At 34.9% G+C, this 18190-nt stretch overlaps 1 protein-coding gene and 1 non-coding gene across 2 annotated transcripts in view; both read left to right on the top strand.

Annotated features, from left to right (window-relative positions):
* LOC126970337 (thioredoxin, mitochondrial) overlaps window positions 1-18190 on the top strand; it is a 325706-nt gene that overhangs the window by 149169 nt on the left and 158347 nt on the right. The gene's annotated exons all lie outside the window — the stretch shown is intronic.
* Trnar-acg (transfer RNA arginine (anticodon ACG)) lies at window positions 9466-9538 on the top strand. Its single transcript has one exon. It is a non-coding gene; the product is annotated as a tRNA-Arg (tRNA).

The raw sequence follows: 18190 nt of genomic DNA, 5'->3' as shown, positions 1-18190 counted from the left end.
ATGAAGTTAAAACTATTTTGAATACAAACCTCAAAGTTACTAGTAGTTATGTATCAACTATCAACAGTGTCAATTGCCAAATGATAACTATACTTCTTTTTCTTCGGCTTATACTCTTGTCAGAGTGGTCGTGGTCGTCTTGTCGAGGTTAGTGGCCTGTTTCGCAATGCGACGCCACTCGTCGCAAACTGCCGCTCTTCTCGTGCATTCATGCAGAGTACCGTCGACAGCTTGCCTCACTTGGTCCGTCAACCTCATCGGAGACCTACCTCGTGGTCTAGTGCCCTCGACTTTACCCTGCACTATTAAGCGTTCTATGGAGTCGCTTCCACGTCGCGATACATGCCCGAAGAAGGTGAGAATGCGAGCTTGTACGGTAGTAGACAGTATCTGTTTGATGCCGAGCTCCCGAAGAATGGACTCATTGGTTCGGAATTCCGTCCACGATATACCACGCATTCATCTCCAGCACCTCATCTCAAGAGCATTGATCTTTTCCTTCTCACTTTCTTGTAGGGCCCATGTCTCAGCAACGTAGAGGAATATGGGGAATATGAGAGCCCTTACAAGTCGTATTTTGGTGGTTTTGGTGATAACTATACTAGTGTAATTAACTTGACGGTGTCAATAAAACATTTCCTTGTGGGCGCGTATCCTATAAATTATATTCATTTCCCTAGAGTGCCATAAGACGTATACGACAACTCATATTATGTTCTAGTGGTTAGTGACTAGGTGAAGGTACAGAGTTCAAATCCCAGGAGGAGCAATTTTATTATTTTTTTATTTCATAAAATCTACAGCACATAACATCACTTATTTGCTAAAGTAACATAACAAAATTTTATATTATTTAGGCAATACAAAATTCTTAAGTAGCTTCCTCAGTTCACGTCCGTGTGTGTGTGTGTGTGGGGTATGTTTGGGTATGTGTATATCTTATGTGGGGCATTTGGGTATTATGATGAGAGTTATATAGAAGGAATCACAACATTAGTTATTTTGACTGTCGTAATCGTTTCATATTATATAACATTTTGGATGAATTTAATTTTGGTTAGATAGAAAATATCTAATCCTGGAAATGATGTATTATAAAGGTGTGGAATGCGGCACGTTGGACGATTTTGAGAATATGTCGAGTGACAGTGCGGTGTGAAAAACATGGGAGTATGGCGGGTGCGACGGGTTGGTGCTTGTAGCTTAAGAGTAGCAAAGATAGCTTAAGAGTTTATGATAAATATAAGTGTTTGTGCCTTATACATGGTCGTTTATATGTACATATATATGTATATTGTATAGATATTTAGACATATCGATATGTGGCACCTATTGCACTTGGCTATAATTTGATATATTTTACTTAGGTGAAAGTGACTTAAAAAGCTAACTCTAACTCCATTTCAAAAATGTTACAGAATCATTTTTCATCATAAAACATCGACTATTTTTCGAAGTCATGTTATATATAAATATGAATAAACACATGAAGAAATGGTTTCGAACCCTCGACCCTGGGGAAATAAAGACGAAGTTGCCCTTTACACCCTTTGAATATTTAAAACAGACATTTACGTGACCTGTAGGTCTCTTGTGGAATACAATGGCAGTCCGAGTTAAAAATTCAGGAGTGTAATTGAATGGCAAATGGAAATATCTTCTCACGCACAAATAGTATTAAAATATTGATTATTTATTTAAATTTCAAGGATTTAATGGTTAAACTTTAAAATGTTACTGATTTAAGTCGTTTTGTGCTGAAATTTTTCGGAGTGAAATGGAATCGATATAAACATAAGATTCCTTTTAAGAATGTTTATCAGGCACGGGGTAGTAGTAGTTTATATAAAAAAATATGCTATATACAATATAATAAATACTTGCACAGAAAAGTTTATGTGTATCACTTTCAAATCAATATCATTTAAGTCAAAGAAATGACACTAATGATTTACACAAATATACTTATAATGTCAATAGCTTAGATTTTCCCATTTTACCATTCGGAAAAGTTTGTGCTTTCAAAAGAAAAAGTGGCAATACTATCACTGCCACCCTTTTAAATAAATATTAACAGCTTCATGGCCTAATATGATTTTTATTACAATATATGTAAAGTGATGCAACAAAAAAAAAATATTGAAGTAGGCGTTACTTTGCGGAAATCCATAATTATACAAATGATTTAAGTTTTCTTTAGTGTTAATTCCGCCAATATTTGTTTTTAAACAATTCGATACGTGTTTCGCCTCTACACGAGGCATCCTCAGGACGTGCTGTCTTCCCAAAATCTGGCACGAGACTCTGAGTCTCGAGATATTGGCTGAATTAACACTAAAGAAAACTTAAATCATTTGTGTAACAAAAATACTCAAATGTAATGACTCGAGCAAATAAATAAACAAATATGAAATGCGTATTACGTACATGATATACCTCTGAAAACATTCAGTCCAGATTTGTTTGTGAAAAATAAATTAAACGCATCAAGATATAAATAAACGATACAAAAGGCTTGCGTGAGAGGTTAACGAGATTGACACGCCCTTCCTATCTAGCTGTCATATGTCCAGCCAATAATCGAATCAACCCTTCTTGCTACAGTTTCAAAACGAATAGCGTAAACACATGATCGGATTTGGTACGGCCGAACCATCGTACGCGGTCTAGTAGCGGACTATATTCGTTGGTATATCACATTGTCCTTCGCAAAAAGTTATTATTATTACCTTCCGGAATGTATTGATTACGACGTCGGACCAATTGGTGCGAGACGCCCACCAGACCCCCCCCAGGAGCAGCCGAACCAAATTCGACCATGTGTTTAGACTATAACGATGCTAGTTCTGAGGCCATTAGCTAGCAGAGGCGGTGTTCAGCCAAATATACTCCTGTTATTATGCACATCAAAATTATGTATGTATTTTATTATAGTATTCTTCTGAAGTCATTTGTTTTGGGTTTCAGGCTGCCTAGAGGGCTGGGTACATACTAAAAGGGTTGTCTGGAAAGGTTAATGCAAGAGGTCCAACCCAGGGAAGTATGGAGCAACTCTGGAAGTAGATCATCAGCCACATCGTCAGCTTATACTCTGGTTAACAGTAATTAGCTGTACTGTGTGTTGTGTTGTATTTATTATTAAAGACGAGGACAAACGAACCTACAAGTTATTTGATGATAGGTGATCACCGCCGCCCAAACCACAACAAACACAGTAAGTATCATAAGAGGGTTGCATGTACATATTTTGTATAAAATTTAAAATATATGAATAATGCTTGTACATTTCTGCGTCACGGTAGTCACCTGGTGTTAAGTGATCACCGCCGCCCACAGTCTCTTGCAGCACCAGAGGAAACACAGGAGTGTTGCGAGCCTTTAAGGAAGGTGTACGCGCTTTTTTTGAAGGTACCCATGTTGTATCGTCCCGGAAATAACGCACAAGGAAGTTCATTCCACAGCCTTGTGGAACGTGGAATAAAGCTCTTTGAAAACTTTTTAATAAGAATTTTAGACAATATTTTGTGTGCAAACTTAAAGAGGGTAAAATTACGTTAAAACATTCAGAGGCGAATACACAGGCAAAGGGTATCTAAAAATATATTTGAGTGATGACACAGTACCATTTTGTAACTATAATATTATTATACTTACTTATGATTTATGTTTAATTTTATATACTTATTCAATGAAATGCAGGTAGGTACTGGTCGAAATAATATCTGATATAAGCCTTATACATTTTATCTGTGTAATTGGTGTTTGAATATAACATTCAATTAAATTACACAAAGAAAAGAAAGAAGAAGTCACTAGATACGGCAGGCGTAGTCACATAGTGCGGCAACTAACACTACGCCCAAGTGGGCATACTCGAGCCAGTCTCGAACAATGTGTGACGTTGATGTGCCACATGTTCTGTTAAACTTTGCTCATAAACTAAAATGCCGGGATGCGTAGTAAAAGTTTGTAAAAATAATACTACAAGAAATAAGAAACACACTGGGATCACAGATCATCAGTAAATATAATGTTACAAAATTTGAAAGATGCCATTGAGTGTCAAGATGCAACGCGCACAAGCATCTATAGTTATATATAGTTACCGTAATAAAAAAGCCATTGTTCTTGGGTAGTGCGGTATCTAGTTAGAGCGCAATGGAGTCCAATCCATTATCTATGAAGTAATCATTAATGGCCGTTTTCAATAACCTTAGTTTAACTTACCGAGGGATACATTGCTGTCACCGTTTAATGAGAAGATCTTATCTATCCATAGTTGTGTCCAATATAGTTATAGTCCAATGCTATCTGTCAATAGCTTATTGATATGTAAGTAAGCGTAAAAAGATAGATTTGTCTACGCCTAGTATTTAAGCTAAGGATAAATAGGTTATTGAAAACGGCCGTAAAATGTCAAGCTATATAAAGATTAGTTGACATGTGTAAGTATAACAAAAATATTTAGCGCGAAGTCGAGTACGTCGGGTACAAATTAAGTACATTCACCTGACTGATAAGCGAAAATATGTCCGGGTGATAACACCACGATGGGCTCAAAACTTCAATATATTTTTATTAACTTGTTTTATGGCCCCAGGGACAAGCCTTGTTCAGCCTGAAGTTTTTAATCTTCAACGTTAGCGACGCTTCAACACTACAATTAGGTCATCTTCAAAACCTTTCAATTTCATCGCAGTCATCATTCATAAGAACGTCAAATAAACGGTTCATTATAGCTAAATAAAAAAAAACTTTGCCTCTTTATGCCTTCCGTTACAAACTGCAGTACAAACTTATTTGATATAAATTTAAAATATTATCATACTAAAGCATATTTAAGTTTCTGAATCATAACAAAAAAATCTGTTAGTGTTTTCGTTCAGTACAGTCTATTGTTTTAAATGAATGAATGAAAACTTTATTAAGAACTTTATTAATGTAAAAAAGAGTTACAGAAGTTAGAGAAAAATAATAAAATACCACATAAAAAATTAACAAAAAATTTTGTTAGTTCTGTTCTAAATTTAAATGTACTGAGTTATGTGATATCAATAAATTTTTATTTATCAGATAGAGTATTGTATTAGATGGGTGGATACTGGATGGATTATAATTCAAAGTTATCAATTGTTCTCGTTGGCTTCCTCAATCCTTGACATTGAAACGTTATAAAAAGGTCTTTTTGTATTACTTATGATATTATAAACTTGTAACAACAACTTGCTTAACTATTACAATATTTACAATACTTTATATCATTATATTTGTGGCAATCAATACGAGTAAGTGTACTATACTGGCACCATTTCCGCGTTGGATAAGTATTTGTTTTATTCGAAATATAAATAAATATTTGCTCAGTTCTCATCAACATGTGAAGCTTTGCGAAATCAATTTTTTTTTATAAATCTTCTTCACAGCCAGGATACACTGTAGCTTATTCTTATAGAAATACAGATTAAATTTAGTAACAATTAACCTTAACACTGTAGTCAGTGTAAATATCAACATTTACGTGAACTGAGACAATAACAGAAAATACTGTGTGCTTGTATATTATGAGATACGTGATTTAAAAAAGTTCGTGTGCAACATGGAATGTGTGCAAGATAAATTCGCACATATGCGGATTTTTCAAAACGATTTTTTTTGTAACTATGATAAATATAACTATATAATATTATCTAAAATATGCGTGAAAGCAAGACTGCTTTAGCTTAGACAAGCTGATATTTAATTTCGCAATAAGATTATCGAACCGAATTATGCTATTTTTACATTCTACGCATAAAATTAATTTCCTAAGTTATATTCTAACCGCTTAAAGGCAGTTCTTGTTTGACTTAGATCGTCCGAATCACCAAACCTTTGCAATCATAGTATAAACTACTGTTATTTTAGTATTTGAATTATTGTAGCCATAAAAAACCTTTTTTATTATTTATTTTTATGGTTGCTTATAACGGGATATTAAATATATTTCCAAGATTTAAGGGTTCACTATTACGAAAAACAATTGAAACTTGCTATCGTTAGGCGACCACAAAATTAGAGTTGGTCTACAATCTATATGGTTCGATTTGAGTTGACCAACTACTAATGATTCGATAAATTCGAATGTTCATTTGTTGAAATTGTAATCGATTCAACATAAATAACTATGTTTGTGATTAACCAAATAATATAAAAATCAGCAAGTTACGTTCAATCGTAAACAGATAGATTGAAGTCGTTAACGGCCGTTCCCAATATTCAGTCTATCTCTTAATTGAGATAAAAATCCTAACTATCGTTGACTTTTCTGTCCCAATAAACTTATCGACGGTAACTCACCTTATCCGTACACGCTGCCTGTCAATGGGATGACGTATAGCTTACCAGCGATAGAAGTTTGTATGGAAATTGCAATTCACGCGTCTCAATATTAGGCGATAAGAATGACTTATCGGGTATATTGGGACAGCTTCAGATTATTGACAGCTAATTACTGACTGTAGAAGGTAGTAATTTATCTCTATCTGAAGATAGTATTGGGAATGATCGTAAGTCAAACAGCTAATTACTGACTGTAGAAGGTAGTAATTTATCTCTATCTGAAGATAGTATATTGGGAGCGGCCGTAAGTCAAAACGTGTCGTATTTTGTTTAGCAAAAGTCGATTTTTGACGCTTCGATTTTTTTGAAAGGCTGCTCACACAGTTCAAATTGCATGCGATTCAACAGCAATAAGTCAACTAAAATCGAATCGTGTGAATCCTTAATAAGCACCATGGTAAAGACCTTAGTAGTCCGTAATCACGACCGGGACCCTTCAACTTCGTCGTAAAATATCAAAACCCTTAGATTCTTTTGGTTAACATCCCGTTATAGACTCAAAGTTTTATCCTAAATGTAGTAGAAGGAATACGCCGTCTGAAGTAGGATCACTATGTCGCTTATCAGTGTCGTTATCATTGTTAGTACACATACACCTCGCAAGTGCAAACACCTGTATAGTCACCTGTTCGTGCGCAGTACCGTTATATCTTTCAAATTATCCATTTACGATAGAAGACGCGATAAGGAACTCAAAACTCCAACGCTTGATCATAACATAGTATTTTTTTTATGGAATAGGAGGACAAACGAGCGTACGGGTCACCAGAGGAATCACAAGAGCGTTGCGTGCCTTTAAGTAAGGTATACTTGCCGGCCCTTAAGGAAGGTGTACAAATAGTAAGAAGTAAGTTCATTTGATCCTCGTCACTCATTCACTTTTAGCAGCTGTATGGTCTTGATCATGGGGTTGTTCTTTCGTGCTGGTATCTCTAATGACAAGTCTCTAGTGATTTGGTTCCTACCTTTAAATCAACAATGCTACTGTGATTTCTCTGGTGTTGCTAGCATACTAATCGTATTCTACCAGGTGATCCCTACTATTTATCCTCTATTCTCCTTTGCATTTCATAGTCTGACGTTGATGGGCGCTAAGCGACGTACGAAGGTTTTCAACCAGTGTGTGTTGCCAGTGATGACGTGTCTAACTATAAGCCGATATTTTTTTTATGAAAATAAGGGACTAGACGAGCAGGACGTTCAGCTGATGGTAATTGATACGCCCTGCCCATTACAATGCACTGCCGCTCAGGATTCTTGAAAAAAAACCAAAAAACTCTCAGTGGTACTATTGCGCTCGTCATCTTGAGACGTAAGATATTAAGTCTCATTTGCCCAGTAATTTTACTAGTTTACGACGCCCTTCAGAATTAATTACCCATTAGAATGGTCGTGATTATGGGGTTGTTCTTTCTGCTGGTATCTCTAATGGCAAGTCTATAGTTATTTGGTTCCTACCTTTAAATCAACGATGCTACTGTGATTTCTCTGGTGTTGCCAGCATGCCTATCGTATTCCACCAGGTGATTTCTACCATCATTTGTCCGGTATTCTTCTTTGCATACAATCGTCTCACGTTGTCCTAAGCGACGACGTACGAAATTTGCCAGTGAAGACTTACGCTACGCAGACCGTACGGATATATGATGAGAAAGCTCCGTTGGGGCAGTTAAGTCCTCGAATGGCGACCACGTACCGGACGACGCAGTGTTGGGGCCTACCCTTACAAGATGGACCGATGATCTGGTCAAGATTGCCGGAATAGGTTGGGTAGGGCAGCGTAGGATCGATCGTCGTGGAGATCTTTGGGGGATGAATTTGTACAGCAGTGGACGTATTCTGGCTGATATGATGAAGTGACGCATTTGGGGGTGATTAGTAGCTTTTGTTTCCGAAGCGGTAGTAGTATCTAGTAGTAATCAGAAATGACATCAAAAAGAATTCTAAAGGAATCAATTTTGAGAAAATAAATGCCTTTTATGCCTTTTTTATGCTTTGTATAGCTTGCTGGTCTCGACTCAGGTTAGTCTATGACATATGGCCGTTCCCAATATACTATCTACAGATAGAGATAAATTACTACCTTCTACAGTCAGTAATTAGCTGTCAATAATCTGAAGCTCTCCCAATATACCTGATAAGTCATTCTTATCGCATTATATTGGGACGCGTCAATTGCAATTTCCATACAAACTTTATATCGCTGGTAAGCTATACGTCGTCCCATTGACAGACAGCGTGTACGGATAAGATGAGTAACCGTCGATAAGTTTATTGGGACAGAAAATTCAACGATAGTTACGATTTTTATCTCAAGTAAGAGATAGACTGAATATTGGGAACGGCCGTTAGACATATGACTCACTCACGTCTCTGTTTTTTAGCAAATGATCAAAATTACATTTACATTACATTAGATGATGACGACTTAAGCCAAACGAGCGTTATATATGTATATACATATATAATATCGGGTATATGTATATGTTTTTACAACAAGTTCCCAGAGAATGTTAATAGGAACTGTATCAGAAAGTTCAAAAGAATTGTTAAAAGACGTTGATGTGGTAAATAATGAGTAATAGTTATAGTAACCTTTTTAACCAAATATATGTTAATAAATTTGAATTAATTCTTAATCATACCACAGATTGGGAATGTACCGACCGCCGTCAGGCTATTAAATAATAAATTGTAATTTGTATTGTATGATATTACATGAAAAAAAAAAATAGCCCGCTGGGTTTTTGTGCCCGTTCTTCTCAGATCTGAGGCATAACTTTTCGGATGGGTGGTAGTTTTTGACTTTCAATGAGTAATTATAAATTTAAATGTTTGAATTTCATCGCCGTCTCAATCTCATTAAGTACCCACAAAATAAAGTGTTCAGCGCGTCTAACGAAATTTTCTATTCAACAAAGTGTTATTGGTAACGCAGTGATGTGAACAATGCTTTTTCAGCCTCAATAAAAAAAATCTCTTAAATCATCGGCGCCGGCAATAATATACGTTACCAAGTAAAAATCGATCCTCACTCAAAATCTTAGTAACTGATACAGATAAGTAATTTTGCCACGTCGTCTAATCGGCCCTGTGGCGCAATGGATAACGCGTCTGACTACGGATCAGAAGATTCCAGGTTCGAATCCTGGCAGGGTCGCGGATTTTTTTTTGCGTTAGTTTAATTTAAAATCACACGTAACAATCATTTACCTAACTCGCATAGCAATTAACTGTATTGTTTGTCGCTGACGACATTAAGCTAATGTTTAGTAAGCGCTTATAATTCTACAAAACAACACTATTCAAATTCTAGCTTTATGACTATTGCAACAACGTTCGAAATCGTTTGATTACAATTATTTAGTGTAAGCATTGGAAATCAGACTTTATTACTTTACGAATTGAGTTGAGTTTTGTGTGAGTTAAATGATTGTCTAGCGAAATATGCGCAGCTGACCAAATATTGTAGTCGCGATAATTGGCCGTGATGCAATCGCGTGATCTCTGCATCCGTGTCCACGAAGGTACCTTGACGTTTCTTGACATCCAAAGAAAAAAATACCTTATAATTAAACCGTTAAGAATTATTATTTAATGTATATGACGCAAGGCCGAAAACAGTCTTACCACAAACGACATAAGTGTAAAATATATTGTGTTCGAGAGAACACTTGAATTGCGGTGATTCAAATGAGATAAGGTTTTTTAAAGTGAGGCTTCCAGTTTAGTTGAACGTTAAATTTATTCCATCTGGAGGATCTTCTGTCAGCACAATTTCTGTTCAATAGGAAGAAAAAGAACGGACCTAGTAGTAACTGACAAAAGTATCGAATAAATATCCTAAAATCGTGTTTTCAGTTTTGGCAACGGAAAGAAATGGTTTGAAAATACATATATTTAAATTTCACTTTGATAGGGTATTTCGTTTAGTTATAAATACTTACCACAAAGAAATTAGCTATGAAATGATTGTAACTTGGCTAGCTTTTTAAAGTGAAACTTTTATTATATGCATTATTGTTTTTGTCAGTGTTTAATGTAATCGTTTTCAATCAATACTTTAACTGGGGCTAAAACACAGAGTTTAATAAAAATATTAGTTGGAGACTTACTCCCTTATTCATAATAGTCTGCAAACTTAAAGCATTGCTAATTCTCACTCTGTCTTCTTCTATTGACCTAAGTCAGAATGAGAAAAAATACTCCTTAGCGGCTGTTGAAAGTTAGCGGACCATTATGAATAAGGGGGTTAGTCTACTTTTATTGTTTCCCATTATAATTCCAATTTTAGAAGCATAAAATAAAGATTGATAAAGCGATTTTTATACGCTTTATGGAATATTATTCCAAAAAGTTTTAGTTAAATGTTTATAATGTGAAAAAAAAAAAGTTTCACTTTTACCGTGGTTTAGTAAAACCACACAATCCTTTTTTTCTGACGGAAATCTGACGGACTTTTATTAATGTTACTTGCTGACCCAGCAAACGTTGTATTGCCGATATTAAAATCGCGATACAAAAGTAACTGCTGATCGTAGATGGGTGAAAATTTGAAGTTGTATGTATTTTTTAATGCTGACTCATAATCACACAAATTTAAAAAAAAAATAAAACAAAAATGGGATGAAAAATAGATGTTGTCCGATTCTCAGACCTACCCAACATGCACTCAAAATTTCGTGAGAATCGGTCAAGCCGTTTCGGAGGAGATTAAAGTTTAACACCATGACACGAGAATTTTATATATTAGATTTAATACGTTAAAGTGAAACAATGATACTTATTCAGCATTTGGGTATTAACATACACTTGAACTTGTTAAAACATACAAAAAGTTGTTTATAGTATTTTTTTTCTCTATTGTAGATTTAAATTTAATGATTTTTAAAACAAACCAAAAACAAATTATCTGTCATCAACAAAATACGTAGTTAAAAGAAGTTTTCAAGCCATATAATATATATGCCTACAAATAATGAATTATCCTCAACCATGGTTTTGTAAAATGTAAAACAATGCTAGTAAGTTTGATAAATTCACTCACTTATACAGAAACTGAAGAACTTTTAACACAATTGTGTTAAAAGTTCTTCATATTAATTTAACAGTAACATAAACATTTCATTATATACATACTTTTACAAGATTCATTCATTTGATCACAAATACTCACTGACTCACACACACTTCATAATACCTCTCACACCTTACTTATCACTCACAATTTTATATATTAGATTTAATACGTTAAAGTGAAACAATGATACTTATTCAGCATTTGGGTATTAATATACACTTGAACTTGTTAAAACATACAAAAAGTTGTTTATAGTATTTTTTTTCTCTATTGTAGATTTAAATTTAATGATTTTTAAAACAAACCAAAAACAAATTATCTGTCATCAACAAAATACGTAGTTAAAAGAAGTTTTCAAGCCATATAATATATATGCCTACAAATAATGAATTATCCTCAACCATGGTTTTGTAAAATGTAAAACAATGCTAGTAAGTTTGATAAATTCACTCACTTATACAGAAACTGAAGAACTTTTAACACAATTGTGTTAAAAGTTCTTCATATTAATTTAACAATAACATAAACATTTCATTATATACATACTTTTACAAGATTCATTCATTTGATCACAAATACTCACTGACTCACACACACTTCATAATACCTCTCACAACTTACTTATCACTCACAACACACCCAATGCACACACCTTATTTCTTACTATACATACTTTTTAGATATACTTCTTAGTAGTTACAGTTTGATTGTCTGTAAATATTGTAATAATTATTAATAAACTATGGAAGAGCGGAGTCTTCTACCACAGGTGCTATAGTGCCTAAAAGGAGGCTCCAATCATGAATATTGATTAATGTACATACTTGCTAAAGAAAATAAACATTTTGTATTGCATGGTATGGTTTTGTATGTAATGTATGTTGTCAATGTGCGGATTTCACGCCGCATCAGTTGGTAGGTAGATACTTACAGTATAACGTCATAGTGACATCAAGGAAGTGGTCACAATATAATCGCGTTGATACTTCACAATAGCTGTTGCTTGACTTGCTTCCGTTTATAACTTTGTGTTTGTTAATAGTGATTTTTGCAACTGCTGTGTAATAAGGGCTATTAAAACACAAATGTGGGTGATAATAGTATCACATGAGTGTGTTCATACCTTATTATCAACAGTTGCGTACAAGACTTTACCCATAATTTGAATCCTCTTTAAAAGATTCTCAAACAGTTAGCTTACTGGTAACATTAAAAAAGCCAGTCCTAGTAACCATAATATCATCCAAAGGAGTATTATTATGAAAACGTATGATATAATGTAATACTGAATTTCTTTACAACACTCGTTTGGATGATGTAATGGTTCTTAGGACATTGGGTGTTTTAATGTTGGCAATAAGCTAACTGTTCTAGAATATTTATCCACACTCATGCTTTTTATCCTCTATTAAAGATTATGAAACAGTTAACTTATTACCAACATTAAAACACCCAATGTCGTAATAACCATTACATCATCCAAACAAGTGTTGTAATATTGTACTGAATTTCATAACAACACTCCTTGGTTTTTTTTTCGATAACTTCATACGCAAACAGTATCAACGCCACAATAGCCACATTCTTATTGCTCGATGCGTGGTATCTGTATGAATTTCAAAAAAAGAACATTTTCGTTTACGCGCGTTCCACACTACCAGAACGTGGCGCGCCGTAAAATTTCACTAGCTACGGCGCCTTTCAGACCTAAACACAGTAATGTTTACACATTACCTACTGTTTCACGGCAAAAATAGGCGCCATAGACCCATAATCTAGCCGGCTTCCTGTGCAAAGGAGCCTCCCACTTCCCTTGATTTGTGTGCTTATATTCAAGTGGACAATTTAATTGGACGTCTTGAAGCGGCGTTTAATGATTACATTAAATAGAAATAGGCAAGGCTAATTTAATTATAAACTGTATTGATCGTTATTGATAATACATAAATCGTTCTCAGACGATAACACATTCCATCTTAGATTATATTCCATTTTAAAGAGCTCTACGCGATTAAGGAAGGAAGGACATAATATCCATATGTTTTGAGTTTTAATTCCGCCAATATTCGTCTTCAAACAGAGGTAGTCTCGTGCCAGAGTTTGGCAAGTCAATATCTCCTGAGGATGCCTCGTGAGAGGCGAGACACGCGTCGAATTGTTTGAAGTCGAATATTGGCGGAATTAAAACTTAAAACATTTGTATCAATATGGATTTCCGCAAATAACGCCTACTTCAATGTATTTTCAGAACATAATATGCTGTTTTTGATACTAAAAATAAGAAAACAGATACTTTGTGAGGAGACTTGAGCCCCCTTAATCCATACTACCCTAAAATAAACAAAATATCATGAGGCAAGAAATTACAGAAGCGCCGCCGGCCTTTAACATCAAGCTGTTCATGTCATATCGATATGAGACAACCTTCAAAAGAAAATCATTCTAAAGTTTGGTTATACTTACCTGGAAGAAAATTGGTTCTATCTAATATATTATATTATGTATCTCTCCGAATAATACACAAATGGATATTAAAACAATCTATGGATAGTAGTGAAATTAAATTTTTGTCACTCTAAATCTTGAGTATTGTATAAATGTTTTGTATTTAATAATAAAATGCACGCATAAAACATTTATATATTATACAAATGATTTAAGTTTTCTTTAGTGTTAATTCCTTGAGAATCTCTTGAGTCTCGTGCCAGGTTTTGGCGAGACAACACGTCCTGAGGCTGCCTCGTGTAGAGGCGAAACACGTGTCGAATTGTTTTAAAGACAAATATTGGCGGAATTAACACTAAAGAAAACTTAAATCATTTGTTTATGGATTTCCACAAAGTAACGCCTAATTCAATAAATTTTCATTTATTTATTTACGTGTGTGGATTGATGCATCTACTGTGCACAATAACTCTTGTGTTTTTACTTATTAATTCACATTTACTTTTTTTATTTTTGACTTAAGTACTTATTGTAATTGAAATTATTTGTAAAACTATGAAGCTTGAAATGTTGATTTTAAAGTGTAGCAACGAGTTTCTTTCTTGCCACTTCTTCTCATTAAAGCTCAACCTTTTCCGAAGTGGTGGTAAGTGTAAAAAGAATCATTATCTTGACCTACAAAAGATTAAAATTATGGCTAATAGATAAATGCTTTTATAGTTTGAAAGAATTCTTTAGCCAAAAATAATAGTATTAAATGAAATTTTTTGAGAGGCACCTACAAAGTCATGGTTATTTAATATTATATTATAATTAAAACTATGTAATGTTTATTAGTGACGTATAAATATAAAAATTCCAATATTGACAATCAAATATTTGTATGCCGATATATTGGCGAATTGTGCTGTACACCAGTCAATTGTTAACAACTATGTTACCACGATTCATACAAATAAATCATTTCATTTCATTTCATTACATGAATAAAGTGATTTTGGTTTGACTTGATTTATTGATTCGATGTAAACTACTAACTACTTATCTTAATGGGAAATGATAAAAAGAAAAGGAGAATAAAGCAATATAAATTGTCATTCTGTGCAGCAGCTAAGGGTACAATAATATTTTAAGGAATTAACAAATAAAATCAGGTGATATTATATTATAATATTTATTTTCATCCCTTATGTATTCATAATTTTATACAAATCTGTGCAATCAATCAAATATTCAAGAAACAATAGAAAACCGATACAATTAAAAAGGATTTGAGACGCGTTTTGATTTAAAATATAAAAGATACTGGCTTCTAGAATGAGGTCGATTTTAAGAGAGATGATTCACAATATTGTTGTTGTTTTAAATAGTTCTCTCTTCGCTATGAAATTAGTTCATTGAATATAACTTATTACCGTCAATCTTTTATATCACACATGAAGTACTCAACAACATATCTCTCAATAACTAAAACTATAACAGTCTATTAAAATCGTAATACACCATTAAAATTAAGATAATTAAAGCATTTTAACCTTACAAAATAAAGTCATAAAAGTTCTCAATTTTCATTATAATTTCCGCTAATTTTTTTTATATATGTTCATTTTACACTATTTACATATTTTTTGTACATCAACGCGTTATAAATTAATAATAGAATTCTCGCGTTAGTGTACCTATTATACAATATTTAGAAACAAAATCGCCATGCAAAATCACACTCGAGAAAATTTAACTTAAAATAATATAGGTAAATCAACTTTCAATTGATTTACATCTTTGATATAAATGGAAGCATCGTTTTAAACTTAAAGTAAGAAGAAAGCAGAAATTAATAAGTGGACTCTACGGAAAAGTTTTGTACGAATCGTGCTTTTTTAATGTTTCAATATTAAAGTGTATACATTTGTAATGCCGCAAACATCACAACAGAACATTATTTACAAACATGTTTACGTACATCGACCTATGTCAATAACTAGTAAAGCTTTTTACATTTAACATTATAACAAAACAAGAAAGCCGGGCCTATCCGTCGCCGTAACGCGCGGCTTGCATTGCAATGTTCTAGTCTTCTGTATAATGCCACGATATATTAAATCATATTGATCTTAACGAGATCGTAGTTAGGACATCATCATGAAATGATCTTCACTGGAACTGGTGTGCCCTCTCTGGGTGCCTCGCCTCCAGGGCGCTATCTGACATCCCGGCGAATATTTCTCATATAGCAATCATTTTTATAAATTAAATTGTCCTTACACTTAAATGATTAGCAAGACATGGGCCTGTCTGGTTGGTCTTGCTTTTCAGGAGTCTGTAACAAAGGAAAAGAAAGTTTAGTTAGCGTGAACATGAAACATCAATTAGTGAAATGGCCATGGTGGTCAGAAAATATCACGTTGCCCGCTTGTAATTAATTAAAGTTATTGTTACAAATAGGATCGTGTAGCTGTACAACATGTAGATCCCGTCCGGCCATCTGTCGACACATATGCGCTATGTTTCAACACAGTTTTAATTCATTAGAGTATGTCCAATAGGTTACATCGTACCCTAAATTCACTGATTGTTTTGGCTGGCAGACGGATCGTGACTAAGATATAGAGTGAGAAGAGATATGGCTGTGAGTAGCAGCGTCTGATTACGATTTCCCGTCCAAGCACATCCGCGACACAGCTGAACGGCCGCACGTGGCCAAACCCTATTTAAGGACATACCAAAGGGAGAGCACACATGTCCCGAACTGATCGAGACTCAGCCGCGATGAACACGTGAAATCCCTTTATGAGAGGAGCATTGTCGCTGGGATAATGAATAGGTACGTTGCATTTTATTTAGCTATCCGCCACCGGCTCAATCACGTGTGGCGGGACGCAGCTGTGTCTACCGTTACTCGCACAATGCCCTCGATCGATCGTGGTCTATGGAATCCGATCGGCGAAAACGATGCACGTGCAAACCGAGACGTTTCGCGGTGAAGTTGTCTCGAAGACGTAACTTTATTGCTTCGAAGAAACCGCGCTCGTAAAACTTTCACGTGTGCAATTTATGCGTGAAGTCAGACAAAGATATTCAGAGGATGAAGCGAGTGAGGACGTAGGCGGAGACACCTGGCGTCGTAACTGTCGCTGTTTGTGATCGTTGATTGGGAAGCCGTGCGTGGGAGTAGGTACCGACCGCCTGCAATGTATACTGATTACCATAGAATAATGGACATAAGATTGTAATACTAGATGTAATCATAATAATACCATTCAGATGTTATACCCAAATATAAATCAATTCATTGTAATCCGTATATCATCCAGTGAATATTTTTAGCAGACATTAACATGTCAAACATTGGTTATAATTGTTATGGGGTGCTAACTATTGTAGTATTATCGGAGGGTGGGTCTCTCGCCCAACATGACGGGATTACACGCCTAACTTTCATTATTGTTGGTACTTAACTGCTTATTACGCTGGGAGCGGAAAGTCAATCACTTAAGCGATCACGTTTCGTATTGGCATTTATGTTTTATAGTCGTGAAAGGGTAAGTTGAGAAACTTTAATGATACTAGGTGTATGAGACAAAGGAGATACATGGAATTTTAAAGTAGCGATCAAGTTGTGTCTGCACTGCGGTCGCACGGTTGTCGACGATCGCTCGTGACTCAGGTCTCAGCTGCGGGGAACAATTTATGTTCTCGTTTCGCGATAGTGGCCCACGGAGCCGAGCATTCGTGACCAAGGCTCGAGGTAACGATGCCTCGAAAGATACAACCGTGTAGCCTCCTCACGACAAACACGGACTTAAAATTCCAACACGATTACCTCGAGTTGTTTTTCGATGTTTTTTTCGTTGATCGGCCGATAGCGCGCTTGGATACGGATGAAATCAAATCGTGCTTAATGTCCTTGTTGGTATTATTTTGTATTCAAGAATGCGGTTCGTTCAGACGACATTCCGACCGTTTCTTTATTGCGTAGGAGTTGTTTGGTAAATATCGGGTCGTTGGAACAGCGCTATCGCCGGCGCCTACGGTCATTACTAATATATCGACGTTCAACTCAACAATCCCTGCAGATGTTATCTTTTTCAGACAATATATGTACAAAACAAGCATATCTCTCTCATCAAATATATCTCTCATTTTAAGCCAGCCAGAAACATTTTCGTTCGAATGTTTTTTTTTCTCTACTAACTTTGTAAATCCGATTACCACGAAGAAGTCTTTTCATTTTTTGAGTTAATATAGTATAGTTTGATTACTAATTATGTTCATTTCTGTTGGTAA

Source organism: Leptidea sinapis, chromosome 20 (genome assembly GCF_905404315.1).
Source record: "Leptidea sinapis chromosome 20, ilLepSina1.1, whole genome shotgun sequence".
Taxonomy (NCBI): domain Eukaryota; kingdom Metazoa; phylum Arthropoda; class Insecta; order Lepidoptera; family Pieridae; genus Leptidea; species Leptidea sinapis.
The sequence above is the reverse complement of the archived record's forward strand: the minus strand, read 5'-3'. Positions and strand labels throughout refer to the sequence as shown.